This window comes from Lygodium microphyllum, chromosome 13 (assembly GCF_053477565.2).
Source record: "Lygodium microphyllum isolate KBCC chromosome 13, Lygodium_microphyllum_v1.1.10, whole genome shotgun sequence".
Classification (NCBI taxonomy): Eukaryota; Viridiplantae; Streptophyta; class Polypodiopsida; order Schizaeales; family Lygodiaceae; genus Lygodium; species Lygodium microphyllum.
The window spans coordinates 98,109,682-98,126,850 of record NC_141147.1 but is presented as its reverse complement, the minus strand read 5'-3'; the positions used below and the strand labels follow the sequence as shown (position 1 = coordinate 98,126,850).

General features: G+C 43.0%; 1 pseudogene; it reads left to right on the top strand.

Moving 5' to 3' along the window:
- The first annotated feature begins 5,528 nt into the window (after positions 1-5,528).
- Positions 5,529-6,390, top strand: LOC148026945 (cinnamoyl-CoA reductase 1 pseudogene; annotated as a pseudogene).
- Positions 6,391-17,169: the final 10,779 nt, after the last annotated feature.

Here is a 17,169-nt window from a genome sequence, read left to right as displayed (position 1 = left end):
AATTATGGGAACTTCCTGAAGCAGTAAAAATCTAGTATGCATTTTTGGCAGCCATGCTTATGTGGATGGTTCTTTGGTCAATTTTTGTTGCTCCTGATATGAGACAAACAGTGGCTATGGGTGTCTTCAAGAGGTTATGCTAGAAAACAGGGAATGACTATTTTTATGCATAAACAATCCCAATTGAGAACCTTTGATGCTCAAAAACAGGAGTTAGATTGCTGAAAGTTACTGGACTGATGTGCCTGCTGCTGTTGTGATCTGAATTTGATAGAAAATCTCTGAAAGCATCTGAAATCTGATGTGTGGAACAACAGAAGGTTCACTGCTCTAAAGGACATGCTTGATTGGATTATAAGTTAATGCTCATAATTTCGTTCAAAGTAAATGACATCATACATCTGAATGTATTCAGTTTATTTTGAACATGAATTTCTTGTAACTCCTTTGCAAACAATATAATGATCTTAACATCAAATATTGAGTTATTGAGATCTTCTTGTTAGTCTTTATTTCTTGCTGTACCTTGAACCCCGTGTTCTGCAGCCCTTACACGATCTCTTTGACATTTCTGGTGAACCCGACGTGAAAGTGCTGCGTCATCAGCAAGATGGGAGACTCGTAAGAAGAGATGACAGATGATAATGTCATGAAGAACCTGTTTCAGTCATTTACCATGTATATGTAGCAGCAAGTTCATGCAAAACGTGACAGTGATGCTATGGATGCCTTGAAAGCTGTCCAACAGGAGATGAAGCAGTTTAATGGCCAGCAAGTGTCAACTTACCTGCATTTGTATGAAGAAAAGATGAAGTTTTTTGGGGTTTCTCAAGATGTTTGGAGCCGCTACTTCTTGCGGATCGTGGTGCGCGCTCTTGAAGGTCGAATTGCAGAAATTCAAGAGGCACATGCAGGTTGGGCTGAATTTAAAAAGGCATTAAAAGATGAATATTTCCTGGAGGATACAGGTCTTATGAATCGCAGGAATTTTTTAGCATGGGTTTCTATGCCTAATAAGGGACTTTCTATTACCGCTCTTCTGCGAGAGTTTGAAAGCCGTTATGATCAGTTGGATGGGACTGAACAGCAAGCTTTGGAGATGCAGAAAGTGGAGTTATTTTTGCAAGCTGCAGATGCTGATTTACAGGAAAAGTTGGATGATCTTTTGGAAGATCAAGCTACTGATTCAGGTTTAAAGACTGAGTGGAGACATGTTATTGATGCTGTGAATGCTCTTGTCAAGAAGCATCGCAGGAGAGTCAGATTGCATCGAAATACAGGATTAGTTCCTGAAAAATCTTTGGAGACTTCTTCTTCTACCCCTGCTGCAGCTTCTTTGCCTAAGCCTACTCCTCCTGTTGTGAATCCACCAGTACCTGCTGCTCCAGTGCCCTTATCTGTAGATGATGTTATTAAAGGCTTGGCGGATTTGACGATTGAAGCAGTCAAAGCTGAAGTTGGTAAGTTAAAGGAGCAACTTATGTCAGTACCTGCTGTAGCACCTGCTCCAGTGACTGCTTTTCCAGCTGGTCAAAGGAAAGGGCGACGATGTATTTGGTGTGATAGTACAGAGCACCAACACTGCAGAGATTGTGATGCCTTTCAGGAAGCACGTAAGAAGAATGTAGTGTTCTGGGGACAAGATGGGAAGATATGGCTGACAGAGACTGGCGCTCCTCTTGACACGAACTTTGGCAAGGGGGGTATGAAGAAGCTTGTTGATGATATGGCTGCGCGATCAGCTTATGTGAGTGTTAGAGGAGATGCTTCAGCTTTTGGAGTCCAGCTTGAGCAAAAATCTGATGGAGACTCTGCTTTATGGTCTTCTGCCTTGGAGATAGCGAGAAGAGGGAAAGTTCAAACTTCTACTATAACTTGTGTGGGCTCTAGCATCCGAGGAGAAACAGGATGGGATTCTCCTGTTGACAGGTATTCTATTTTTGCTTATATTGCTAAAACGCAGGGTTTAGATGCCATGGTTGAAGAGAAGAGAAGAAGAGATGAGGAGGGTCCTAGCTCCTCCAAAAAGACTAGAGGGGGTGACTTTGTTTCACCACCTGTTACAGCTCCACCTATGTCAAATTCTCCAACTCAAACAGGTTCCGATCAACCAATGGAAGACAAGCAGAAGGAAAAGAGGCAACCAAGAAAAGAGCCAGGATTCAAGCTCTTGTCAGACCTTGATATGCAAACGGATATGAGTAAGATTTTTCATGAAAGAATTTTGAATAGTGAAGTCACTTTTACTGTTGGAGAGGCTCTTGGGATTGCTAGAAGAGAAATACAGGATCAGATACAGGATCTTTTGCGAAGGAAACGACATGCGATGGAAGGACCTGCTTTACAGGGATTGTGGCATGGAGCTCTTGGGAAAGAGCATGATGATGCAGTGATGGTTGAGAATGCTTCTGTGGAGAAAATAGTGCAGCCTATGCAGTATGAAGATGATGAGTCCCCTATTCTCATTCCTCGCAGTCATTTTTCACGAAGTCATTGGGCTAGAGCAACCACTGAGACAGTGGTAAGGATTGGAGAGAAACAAATTCCCTTGATTGCTTTAGTTGATCATGGTTCTGAGATTAATCTTATTGCTCGAGGTGTTTATGAGAGTGGCAAGTGGCCTATGGATGCAGAGCATGGCTGGCGCATGAGAGCCGCCAATAATACTTCTGATAATATGTATGCTGCTTGTCCGAGTATCAGAATTTCTATTGGTAATGTTGAAGAGGATTATCATTGCTTTGTTCAGGATTCATGCTCTTATCCGATTATTCTTGGACAGCCTTTCATTACAGAAGCAAGAATGGAAACAAAAGTGATGGATGATGGATCAGCTTATGCACGGATACGCAGTAAAGATGGTATGCGAGCTGTTCAGTTTATGACTGTTGGGGTAAATCATCCGAGAAACAGGGACTCCTTGCGTGAGGCACCACTACCTGCGAAGGAGTTGGATTTTCATTAGGTACCGCTGTCTTGCGAGACGCCAGTGGTACGGAGCGGAGAAAAGAGGAGATCTCGCCTCCTGGCAGCCAGTCTTTCTCCAATAACTTTGTTGGGTTTACTTCAGATAGTTCAGTAAGTTATCAGAAAATTTCAGATTTGCCTAGAGCTGCCAGGCAGTACATTGGTCGTAAGGAGAAAGAGTTGAAGAATGCAGGTATCTTGCAAGCAGAAGAGCATGTGGATGGATTGTATGAAGGGATGTCTTATGCAGATACATTGTTTGAGATGAGTGGAATGCTGAAAACTGATGTATGCAAGGGTTTAAAGATCATACCTGTGCAAACCTTGGATATGTTTCAGGAAATTTCTGGTTTTATGCTGCAAACAGAGTTAGAGGCTGAGAAAACTCAGCAAACTGAATTTATGGCTGATCTTGATCAGCTAATAGAATTGCAGAGGGCTGAATCCATTCAGCCAACAGAGTTGAATGCAGAAAAATTTCTGCATACAGAGTTTCAGGATGCATCTATGCAGTCCATAGAGCCGAGGGCTGAATTTATTCCGCCGACAGAGTTGAATGCAGAAAAATTTCTGCATACAGAGTTTCAGGCTGCACCCATGCAGTCCATAGAGCTAAAGGCTGAAATTTTTCAGCCAACAGAGTTGAAAGATGCTGAAAATTTGCAGAAATTGCAGCAAAGGAAGGAGTGCTTGAATGATGCCAAGGTTGACACAAAATATAAAACAGTTGATAAGAAGGTTAAGCCGGTTGCAGGCCCGCTTCCTTCTGATAGTGATGAACAGATTGAAAAAGCTATGAAACAGCCTATGTTGAGGGATCCTGCAAATATTGGACATAAGTTTTCAGGGCTGAAATCTGTCTTTGCTGTTAATGAAGTTATCATAGTTGGGCATATGGTTGGATACTATGGCAGAAAGCCTTCTCCTGCAAAGGTGGATGCCATAAACGGGATTGCAGAGTATTGCTCAACTACTTCAGAGGTGCGGAGATTTGTGGGAGCTTGTGTATTTTACATGAATTGGATTCCACATTTTGCTCATATTGCAGATGTTCTCTATCAGCTGTTTCGAAAGAGACAGAAATTTTATAAGGATGATGAAGCTGATGGAGAAACAGGTTTACTAGAATCAGAAGATGGACTTGACCTGTTTGTGGAGTTGAATGATCCTGGATAGTTGGCACATCCGGAGGATGCGCAGGTTTAGAGGGGGTGGATGTCGTGATGCTGCGCATCTGAGCCGTGAACACCTCCATTTTTTTGTTGTGCATTTGTGTTAATTTCTGCGTGTGATTCATTGTTTGTGTGGTGCATTTTAATAAACTACATCCAATGTATGTATATATTCCCTTAGTGCATATGCATGATTTTGTTTGGATGCATGATGTGTCACCATTGCTCCTTTCTCACTGAAATCCTCATGAGAGATTGATAATATATAAACTGTCAGAGACTGTCATAGTGGTTGATCAGGTTGCGAGGAGGATGAATTCCGTCAATAGGACTGAAATGCTGATTGCAAAGAGATGTCAGACATCAGATGTTGTGGAAAATCACTACGTCAGAAGCAAGGAGATGAACAGAGGAACATGATCCAAAATGAATGTCTTATTACGAGATTAAGGGGATGATGATGCTGTGTCTTAGCGGGGGGGTAAAAAGGAAGGTCAGTTGCCTAATTCTGACATGTGAATTAGAGAAAGAAAAACTAAAGATAGAGGAGAAAAGGAAGGGAAGAAGGAGACTAATTGGGGAAAAGAGTATTCGAATGGCAAAAGGGAGGGAAAAAGACGGATTGTCATGCGCTTGAATTGGAGGAGAGGTTCCTTCTTTTTGGGCTCTCTGTGGCGAAAGGAGAGGGAGCAATGCTAAAGGGGAAGGAGAAAGCTCTAATTCGGGGAACCGTGTGTGGAGAAAAACCTTGCGCAGGAGGGTAATGAAAGGCACGTTGGGGAAGAGGCGGAGGAATGGCATTCTGGTTAGGAATGAAAAAAAAATGTTTTGCATTATCCACCTCAGAGGGGAAAGGATGAATTGCTGCAGATCCAAGATGGCAATGCCGGCCACCTCGGCTCTATCATGCTGCTCTGGGTCAGTCTTGGCCTTATGAGCCTCATACAGAGCTTATTCGCCGTGGCCAAGGCCCAACTGGTCCATACGCTCTTCTTTCTTGTGCTTGTGAGCTTCCGCCATGTGGTCTCCATCTTCTTCACCCTCTACTACTCCTCATAAATTAAGGCCGGTAAAAAGGACATGAGGGCAATCAATTCGGCTCTCTCGACAAGGAGGGATTAGCTCAACAAGCATCTGCCATGTCATGGTGAAGTTTATCTGGGGCCGCTTGCTGGGCCCTCGAGGCAACTCCTTGAAGCGGGTCGAAACCACCACTGGATGCCGTGTTTTCATTAGAGGGAGAGGATCTGTCAGAGATCCTGAGAAGAAATAATGAGGTTAACAAGCTTGATTGGAAACCCCTACGGAGAACATGATACACTGGAGCACGGGAGTCTTCTTTCTTCAGGAAGTTTGATATCAAATGGTAGTCCCCTTTCATCTGGAGCGATGATGTTGAATGTCGTCAGAGGGACTGTCCGAAATCCGGATGATCAAAACAAATGCTCATCTTAAGAAGCTGGAAGGAGCTGCAGAACGATTGACGCTAGTCAAAGCCGACTTATTGGATTTTGACAGCCTTTGCTCTGTCATCAAAGGATGTGACTGTGTCTTCCATCTGGCTTCTCCTGTTACTGATGACCCGATGTAGATGGTTGATCCGGCTGTCAAAGGCATAATCCATGTTTTGGATGTAGCTGCTCAAGCTGGGGTAAAGCGCGTCATTTTCACCTCATCCATAGGTGCCGTGTACATGGACCCCAACAGGGATCCAAGTGTTGTGGTTGATGAGAACTGTTGGAGCAACCTTGACTTCTGCAAAGACACACGGAACTGGTACTGCTATGGGAAGACTGTTGCTGAACAAGCAGTTTAGAAACATGCCAAGGAAGTGAATGTAGACCTGGTAGTCCTGATTCCTTCCCTAGTTCTTATGCCCTTACTACAATCTGAAGTGAATGCCAGCAATGCTCATCTCCTCAAATACTTGACAGGCTCAGCAAAAAGCTATGCCAATTTGGTGCAAGCGTATGTTGATGTGAGAGATGTTTGCATCCTCCTCTTTGAAAGTCCTTCTGCAAATGGGCGTTACCTTTGTGCTAAAAGTGTGGTGCACAGAGGGGACGTGTGTGACTTGCCTTCAGCTTCAGAATACATGATTGAACAAGGCTGGACTAAGTGTTATCCTAATATCAGCCATGTTGGATTGCTTCACTACATAGCATGGTCGATAGTTTACCTTGTGGTAGTAGAGTTTGGCATTTATTGGATGCAAAGAAGTTTACATGATTGCAGACCCCTCTACAAATGACTACATGCAACACACCATATTTACAACAAAGAGAACACTCTATCTCAGTTTACAGGGTTGACATTTCACCCAGTGGATGGGATTCTATAGGTCTGTCCACATGTGTTAGCAATTCTGTTTATACCGACTCACTTTATAACTCATGTTGCTCTCATATTTCTGGAGACTGTCTGGACCACCAATATTCATGACTGTATCCATGGAAAAATTTGGCCAATCATGGGTGCAGGCTATCATTCCATCCTCCATACAACATACAAGCATAATTATGGGAACTTCCTGAAGCAGTAAAAATCTAGTATGCATTTTTGGCAGCCATGCTTATGTGGATGGTTCTTTGGTCAATTTTTGTTGCTCCTGATATGAGACAAACAGTGGCTATGGGTGTCTTCAAGAGGTTATGCTAGAAAACAGGGAATGACTATTTTTATGCATAAACAATCCCAATTGAGAACCTTTGATGCTCAAAAACAGGAGTTAGATTGCTGAAAGTTACTGGACTGATGTGCCTGCTGCTGTTGTGATCTGAATTTGATAGAAAATCTCTGAAAGCATCTGAAATCTGATGTGTGGAACAACAGAAGGTTCACTGCTCTAAAGGACATGCTTGATTGGATTATAAGTTAATGCTCATAATTTCGTTCAAAGTAAATGACATCATACATCTGAATGTATTCAGTTTATTTTGAACATGAATTTCTTGTAACTCCTTTGCAAACAATATAATGATCTTAACATCAAATATTGAGTTATTGAGATCTTCTTGTTAGTCTTTATTTCTTGCTGTACCTTGAACCCCGTGTTCTGCAGCCCTTACACGATCTCTTTGACATTTCTGGTCCAGAAATGTCGTAGAGATCGTGCGAGAGCTGCAGAACACGGGGTTCAAGGTACAGCAATGGAAGAGACTAACAAGAAGTACTCAAAAATTTGATGCCAAAGTTCACTATATTCCTTGTTCAGTAAAATACATGAGGTCCATGTTTAGAAAAATCTGTTGTATCTCATTATCTGTGCTGTTTTCACAATTAATTCTACACATCTTCAAATCAAAGAGTTTTCTTTCACCATTACAGGCATGTTCAGCATCTCTAAATCTCAAATATGAAGGATGTCTTTGAAGTTTCCAGCAGATTGGACAGATTTAGGGAATCCAGGTTGTACAATCAAACACAGCATTCCAAAAGCCTTCGCTCTATTCAGCAACAAGAGTGCAAAACACCGATCAACTGTACAACCCTTCAGTTGTCTGTCCATATACATTCTCATGCTTTCTGCATACATTAATGGAGCCCAAAGGACTACATCCTTAACACCACTGCATGAGCAGGTGATCTGAGCATGTTTCATGAAGTGAGACTGCAGCAATTTGTTTCTCCATCCAGCCTGGCACACTGTGCAGCTTATGACCCAATAACAAAGATGAAGTAAACACGCCCAGAAATTTTCATGAACAATTCATCTGTCCAGCCTGAAACACTTCCATCACCTGTTGACAACTTGATTGATCATGCTCCTTCCTCAACACCACTGCATCAGCGAAGGAATGCTGTTAACCATGGCCAGAAATTTAATCAGGCCCACCACAAATTGGTCCTTGCTGCCTGTGCATGATATTCACAACCTGAGACTTCAGAAAAATTATCTGTCCAACCTAGCACACTACCATCATCTTGCCAGTTGACTGCAGCAGACAGGCTCGATAACCAGGAGAAAAGGAAATATTGCTAACCCACATCCAGATAACCACATAAAAAAAAACAGGTTATAACAACTTGAGACTGCAGCAACTTATTTCTCCAGCCTGGCATGCTACCATCACCTGCTAAGTTGATTGCAGAACAAACACTTCATAACGAACCAGAGGGAACACCACTAACATGCCCAGAAACTTGACCAGGCACAAAATATACAAATTGTATGATTCATACTTCAGCATAAATTTGGGACTGGCTCCTTCACTACATGTATTTTATAAGGAATCTTGGCATCTGAAATAGGCTTCGCCAGATCTGCTGCTTTGTTTGAAGTAAGTTCATCAAAGTTTTGCTGTGTATCCTCATCACTGGTATCAATAAACTGCTCCATGGCTCCCCAATCAGCCCCATAGAGGACATTAGTGGGTTGGACATGAAGTATAATTACAGAATCATCTGGACGAAGATAGTTGGCGACAGCTCATCTGACAACAAATGCACTTTCATCACTAAGATCCACGGCAATTGCTACCTTTCGGTTCCCACTTTGAAGACTGGAGAGTGACATATTCACTCTGTGTGAAGCAGAGTATGCAGATCAGGCACTTCCACGCAGCACGCTTGGAGAATTCTGAAAAATTCCACACTAGGAACAGGCGTCCCACTGCGTCGGCGACATCCTCTAGAAGAGAAAACACTCAATCTTCAGAGATTCATCTTCCCCTTGCACAGGTTTGGAGGGGCTCTCTGAAGTAACACTTGCACCCTCCACATACTCCAGTTCTTTATCGCTGCTGTCCTCCTCAGTAGGCTGAGGAATCAAAGAAATCTTTGAATATGCTGGGACTGTAAAATTCTGCTCCACAACAACATTTCAGTCGTAAGTCGATGCCATCGTTCAGCGAGGTGCAGCTCCCAGAAAAGAGTCTCCAGTTCACGCCCTTTTCTGTCAAGGAGAAACAATGCTGATGCTGCTCCAGCCATTGTCGTTAGTTCACTTTACCCCAAGTGTTTCCATGAGAGTTCAAGCTGGCGTGAGAGATCCGATCTGCGGTATGGTGTCGTCTTCGGATTAACGATCGGATCGATCCTGACAGTTAAACCAATAACAAAGTAGCATGGCGCGGAAAAGAGAGGATCCAGTGGACATCATCTCAAGTTTTCAAGGCTATTTACTGCATACACAGCAGCCATCCTTACTATGTCTTCCTATTTATGCATTTTTGCAGCTTGGTCTGAAGCACAAGGCGTTAGCATTTCTTGTCCAGACAAGCTGCAGAGAGTACAGTTAACACCTGGCTGTAACTGCCGATGATCTTGCTAGTACTTCTAGTTTTCGACATGAAGGGATTCTCCCCTCCCTCTCCAATCCAGGCGCAGCCCGCTTTCAGCTCTCTCCCTCCTCAATTCGAATTCTTTTCCCCCCCCCAATTAGCATTACTCCCCCTTCCTTTTCGTCATTCTGCGTCCCACTCTGTTCTTATTTTCCTCCTTTCACTATATCAAGCTTTTTCAAAAAATATCCCCTTTTCTCCCAGAATAGACACAGCATCATCATCCACTTAATCTCGTAATAAGGGCATTCATTTTGGTTCATGTTCTGCATAAAGCTTCACGGTTTTCGACCCCATACATTCTTGTCAGATAACCAAAAGATCAATTGCTTCTTTTGTTAGCTTAATTCATAACAAGCAATGGATGTATCCATAAGACTTTACAATGTAAAAGCTTTCACATATTACCCTCTGTTCATCTCCTTGCTTCTGACGTAGTGATTTCCCACAACATCTGATGTCTGACATCTCTTTGCAATCAGCATTTCAGTCCTATTGACGGAATTCATCCTCCTCGCAACCTGTTCAGCCACTGTGACGGCCTCTGACAGTTTATATTTGCCTCTGATAGTTTATATACTATCAATCTCTCATGAGGATTTCAGTGAGAAAGGAGCAATGGTGAATGAGCCTGTAAGCAAGCTAGAGGGCAGTGCCTTGGCTGTTATTCAAAGCAGCAGGACAAAGATCCTTTGGCATCATTTTTTCATATTTTTCTAATACACGCACATCATGCGTCCAAACAAAATCATGCACAAGGGAATATATACATTGGATGCGGATTATTAAAATGCATCACACAAACAATGAATCACACGCGGAGATTAACACAAATGCACAACAAAAGAAATGGAGGCGTATACGGCTCGGATGCGCAGCATCACGACATCCACCCCCTCTAAACCTGCGCATCCTCCGGATGTGCCAACTATCCACGATCATTCAACTCCACAAACAGGTCAAGTCCATCTTCTGATTCTAGTAAACCTGTTTCTCCATCAGCTTCATCATCCCTATGAAATTTCTGCCCCTTTCGAAACAGCTGATAGAGAACATCTGCAATATGAGCAAAATGTGGAATCCAAATCATGTAAAATACACAAGCTCCCACAAATCTCCGCACCTCTGAAGTAGTTGAGCAATACTCTGCAATCCTGTTTATGGCATCCACCTTTGCAGGAGAAGGCTTTCTGCCATAATATCCAACCATATGCCCAACTATGATGACTTCATTAACAGCAAAGACAGATTTCAGCCCTGAAAGTGTCAAATTTACCTCCTCTAATCGTGTCAATATTTGTTCACAAGCATTCAAGTGATCAGCCACAAACTGTCTACATCCACGCAAATCAAGACTTTCATTCTTTTCTTCTTCTGCACAACCCTTAATAGGCACATCATCTAGAAATGGCATGGTATACTGTGGAATATAGTCTCGAAGAACTCTATGCATAGCATTCATCATATGAGCAACTGAGTTTGTAGCACCTTGTGGCAAGGTACACATCCTCACAAGACCAATAGGTGTCCGCATAGTAGTAATATCCCTGCTTTCCAAGGCAAGCTGAAACTGATCATAGCCTGAATACAAGTCACCTAGTGAATAGATGGCTCGTCCTGCAAAAGCCTCAGCAAATTCATCCACAACTGGACCTGTACCCACATTCCTGATTGTCACTTTGTTCACGGGCTGCATATCCTGAATAAATCTCAAAGTACCATTCTTCTTTGGTACAGTAAACCACCTGTTAGAATAGGGTGCAGAAGAGGGTTCCAAAATCCCCATTTTAATCTTCTCATTCAGCAACTCTATCAACTTTGGCAAGTGTGCTTTAGGCACAGGAATAGGACGTATATTCCATGGTACATGAGGAACAGTGAAGATGACCATAGGTGCAACCAATTCGGGACTAATGCAGCCAATTTCATGTGGAAAGAAAGCAAATGCCTTACCATGACGTCCAAGCATCTCTCTAAAACATTCTTTTTCCACTGGAAGCAAAAAATCCTCATTTCCAATCTTCAATTCTGCAAGTGTTTCAGCTGTAAACTTATGTCCAATATTCGCAGGATCCCTCAACATAGGCTGCTTCATAGCTTTTTCAATCTGCTCATCACTATCAGAAGGAAGCGGGCCTGCAACCGGCTTAACCTTCTTATCAACTGTTTTATATTTTGTGTCAACCTTGGCATCATTCAGGCACTCTTTCCTTTGCTGCAATTTCTGCAAATTTTCAGCATCTTTCAACTCTGTTGGCTGAAAAATTTCGGCCTTTAGCTCTATGGACTGCATGGGTGCAGCCTGAAACTCTGTATGCAGAAATTTTTCTGCATTCAACTCTGTTGGCTGAATGAATTCAGCCCTCGGCTCAATGGACTGCATAGACGCATCCTGAAACTCTGTATGCAGAAATTTTTCTGCATTCAACTCTGTTGGCTGAATGGATTCAGCCCTCTGCAATTCTATTAGCTGATCAAGATCAGTCATAAATTCAGTTTGCTGAGTTTTCTCAGCCTCTAACTCTGTTTGTAGCATAAAACCAGAAATTTCCTGAAACATATCCAAGGTTTGCACAGGTATGTTCTTTGAACCCTTGCATACATCAGTTTTCAGCATTGCTCTCATCTCAAACAATGTATCTGCATAAGACATCCCTTCATACAATCCATCCACATGCTCTTCCGCTTGCAAAATACCTGCATTCTTCAACTCTTTCTCCTTACGACCAATGTACTGCCTGGCAGCTCTAGGCAAATCTGAAATTTTCTGATAACTTACTGAACTTTCTGAAGTAAATCCAACAAAGTTATTGGAGAAAGACTGGCTGCCAAGAGGCGAGATCTCCTCTTTTCTCCGCTCCGTACCACTGGCGTCTCGCAAGACAGCGGTACCTAATGAAAATCCAACTCCTTCGCAGGTAGTGGTGCCTCACGCAAGGAGTCCCTGTTTCTCGGATGATTTACCCCAACAGTCATAAACTGAACAGCTTGCATACCATCTTTACTGCGTATCCGCGCATAAGCTGATCCGTCATTCATCACTTTTGTTTCCATTCTTGCTTCTGTAATGAAAGGTTGTCCAAGAATAATCGGATAAGAACATGAATCCTGAACAAAGCAATGATAATCCTCTTCAACATTACCAATAGAAATTCTGATACTCGGACAAGCAGCATACATATCACCAGAAGTATTATTGGCGGCTCTCATGCGCCAGCCATGCTCTGCATCCATAGGCCACTTGCCACTCTCATAAACACCTCGAGCAATAAGATTAATCTCAGAACCATGATCAACTAAAGCAATCAAGGGAATTTGTTTCTCTCCAATCCTTACCACTGTCTCAGTGGTTGCTTTAGCCCAATGACTTCGTGAAAAATGGCTACGAGGAATGAGAATAGGGGTCTCATCATCTTCATACTGCATAGGCTGCACTATTTTCTCCAATTGCGGATTAACAGAAGCATTCTCAACCATCACTACATCATCATGCTCTTCCCCAAGAGCTCCATGCCACAATCCCTGTAAAGCAGGTCCTTCCATCGCATGTCGTTTCCTCCGCAAAAGATCCTGCATCTGATCCTGTATTTCTCTTCTAGCAATCCCAAGAGCCTCTCCAACAGTAAAAGTGACTTCACTATTCAAAATTCTTTCATGAAAAATCTTACTCATATCCGTTTGCATATCAAGGTCTGACAAGAGCTTGAATCCTGGCTCTTTTCTTGGTTGCCTCTTTTCTTTCTGCTTGTCTCCCATTGGTTGATCAGAACCTGTTTGAGTTGGAGAATTTGGCATAGGTGGAGCAGGTGGTGAAACAAAGTCACCCCCTCTAGTCTTTTTGGAGGAGCTAGGACCCTCCTCATCTCTTCTTCTCTTTTCCTCAACCATGGCATCTAAACCCTGCGTTTTAGCAATATAAGCAAAAATAGAATACCTGTCAACAGGAGAATCCCATCCTGTTTTTCCTCGGATGCTAGAGCCCACACAAGTCATAGTAGAAGTTTGAACTTTCCCTCTTCTCGCTATCTCCAAGGCAGAAGACCACAAAGCAGAGTCTCCATCAGATTTCTGCTCAAGCTGGACTCCAAAAGCTGAACCATCTCCTCTAACACTCACATAAGCTGATCGCGCAGCCATATCATCAACAAGCTTCTTCATACCCCCCTTGCCAAAGTTCGTGTCAAGAGGAGCGCCAGTCTCTGTCAGCCATATCTTCCCATCTTGTCCCCAGAACACTACATTCTTCTTACGTGCTTCCTGAAAAGCATCACAATCTCTGCAGTGTTGGTGCTCTGTACTATCACACCAAATACATCGTCGCCCTTTCCTTTGACCAGCTGGAAAAGCAGTCACTGGAGCAGGTGCTACAGCAGGTACTGACATAAGTTGCTCCTTTAACTTACGAACTTCAGCTTTGACTGCTTCAATCGTCAAATCCGCCAAGCCTTTAATAACATCATCTACAGATAAGGGCACTGGAGCAGCAGGTACTAGTGGATTCACAACAGGAGGAGTAGGCTTAGGCAAAGAAGCTGCAGCAGGGGTAGAAGAAGAAGTCTCCAAAGATTTTTCAGGAACTAATCCTGTATTTCGATGCAATCTGACTCTCCTGCGATGCTTCTTGACAAGAGCATTCACAGCATCAATAACATGTCTCCACTCAGTCTTTAAACCTGAATCAGTAGCTTGATCTTCCAAAAGATCATCCAACTTTTCCTGTAAATCAGCATCTGCAGCTTGCAAAAATAACTCCACTTTCTGCATCTCCAAAGCTTGCTGTTCAGTCCCATCCAACTGATCATAACGGCTTTCAAACTCTCGCAGAAGAGCGGTAACAGAAAGTCCCTTATTAGGCATAGAAACCCATGCTAAAAAATTCCTGCGATTCATAAGACCTGTATCCTCCAGGAAATATTCATCTTTTAATGCCTTTTTAAATTCAGCCCAACCTACATGTGCCTCTTGAATTTCTGCAATTCGACCTTCAAGAGCGCGCACCATGATTCGCAAGAAGTAGCGGCTCCAAACATCTTGAGAAACCCCAAAAAACTTCATCTTTTCTTCATACAAATGCAGGTAAGTTGACACTTGCTGGCCATTAAACTGCTTCATCTCCTGTTGGACAGCTTTCAAAGCATCCATAGCATCACTGTCACGTTTTGCATGAGCTTGCTGCTGCATATACATGGTGAACGACTGAAACAGGTTCTTCATGACATTATCATCTGTCATCTCTTCTTGCGAGTCTCCCATCTTGCTGATGACGCAGCACTTTCACGTCGGGTTCACCAGAAATGTCGTAGAGATCGTGCGAGAGCTGCAGAACACGGGGTTCAAGGTACAGCAATGGAAGAGACTAATAAGAAGTACTCAAAAATTTGATGCCAAAGTTCACTATATTCCTTGTTCAGTAAAATACATGAGGTCCATGTTTAGAAAAATCTGTTGTATCTCATTATCTGTGCTGTTTTCACAATTAATTCTACACATCTTCAAATCAAACAGTTTTCTTTCACCATTACAGGCATGTTCAGCATCTCTAAATCTCAAATATGAAGGATGTCTTTGAAGTTTCCAGCAGATTGGACAGATTTAGGGAATCCAGGTTGTACAATCAAACACAGCATTCCAAAAGCCTTCGCTCTATTCAGCAACAAGAGTGCAAAACACCGATCAACTGTACAACCCTTCAGTTGTCTGTCCATATACATTCTCATGCTTTCTGCATACATTAATGGAGCCCAAAGGACTACATCCTTAACACCACTGCATGAGCAGGTGATCTGAGCATGTTTCATGAAGTGAGACTGCAGCAATTTGTTTCTCCATCCAGCCTGGCACACTGTGCAGCTTATGACCCAATAACAAAGATGAAGTAAACACGCCCAGAAATTTTCATGAACAATTCATCTGTCCAGCCTGAAACACTTCCATCACCTGTTGACAACTTGATTGATCATGCTCCTTCCTCAACACCACTGCATCAGCGAAGGAATGCTGTTAACCATGGCCAAAAATTTAATCAGGCCCACCACAAATTGGTCCTTGCTGCCTGTGCATGATATTCACAACCTGAGACTTCAGAAAAATTATCTGTCCAACCTAGCACACTACCATCATCTTGCCAGTTGACTGCAGCAGACAGGCTCGATAACCAGGAGAAAAGGAAATATTGCTAACCCACATCCAGATAACCACATCAAAAAAAACAGGTTATAACAACTTGAGACTGCAGCAACTTATTTCTCCAGCCTGGCATGCTACCATCACCTGCTAAGTTGATTGCAGAACAAACACTTCATAACGAACCAGAGGGAACACCACTAACATGCCCAGAAACTTGACCAGGCACAAAATATACAAATTGTATGATTCATACTTCAGCATAAATTTGGGACTGGCTCCTTCACTACATGTATTTTATAAGGAATCTTGGCATCTGAAATAGGCTTCGCCAGATCTGCTGCTTTGTTTGAAGTAAGTTCATCAAAGTTTTGCTGTGTATCCTCATCACTGGTATCAATAAACTGCTCCATGGCTCCCCAATCAGCCCCATAGAGGACATTAGTGGGTTGGACATGAAGTATAATTACAGAATCATCTGGACGAAGATAGTTGGCGACAGCTCATCTGACAACAAATGCACTTTCATCACTAAGATCCACGGCAATTGCTACCTTTCGGTTCCCACTTTGAAGACTGGAGAGTGACATATTCACTCTGTGTGAAGCAGAGTATGCAGATCAGGCACTTCCACGCAGCACGCTTGGAGAATTCTGAAAAATTCCACACTAGGAACAGGCGTCCCGCTGCGTCGGCGACATCCTCTAGAAGAGAAAACACTCAATCTTCAGAGATTCATCTTCCCCTTGCACAGGTTTGGAGGGGCTCTCTGAAGTAACACTTGCACCCTCCACATACTCCAGTTCTTTATCGCTGCTGTCCTCCTCAGTAGGCTGAGGAATCAAAGAAATCTTTGAATATGCTGGGACTGTAAAATTCTGCTCCACAACAACATTTCAGTCGTAAGTCGATGCCATCGTTCAGCGAGGTGCAGCTCCCAGAAAAGAGTCTCCAGTTCACGCCCTTTTCTGTCAAGGAGAAACAATGCTGATGCTGCTCCAGCCATTGTCGTTAGTTCACTTTACCCCAAGTGTTTCCATGAGAGTTCAAGCTGGCGTGAGAGATCCGATCTGCGGTATGGTGTCGTCTTCGGATTAACGATCGAATCGATCCTGACAGTTAAACCAATAACAAAGTAGCATGGCGCGGAAAAGAGAGGATCCAGTGGACATCATCTCAAGTTTTCAAGGCTATTTACTGCATACACAGCAGCCATCCTTACTATGTCTTCCTATTTATGCATTTTTGCAGCTTGGTCTGAAGCACAAGGCGTTAGCATTTCTTGTCCAGACAAGCTGCAGAGAGTACAGTTAACACCTGGCTGTAACTGCCGATGATCTTGCTAGTACTTCTAGTTTTCGACATGAAGGGATTCTCCCCTCCCTCTCCAATCCAGGCGCCGCCCGCTTTCAGCTCTCTCCCTCCTCAATTCGAATTCTTTTCCCCCCCCCAATTAGCATTACTCCCCCTTCCTTTTCGTCATTCTGCGTCCCACTCTGTTCTTATTTTCCTCCTTTCACTATATCAAGCTTTTTCAAAAAAATCCCCTTTTCTCCCAGAATAGACACAGCATCATCATCCACTTAATCTCGTAATAAGGGCATTCATTTTGGTTCATGTTCTGC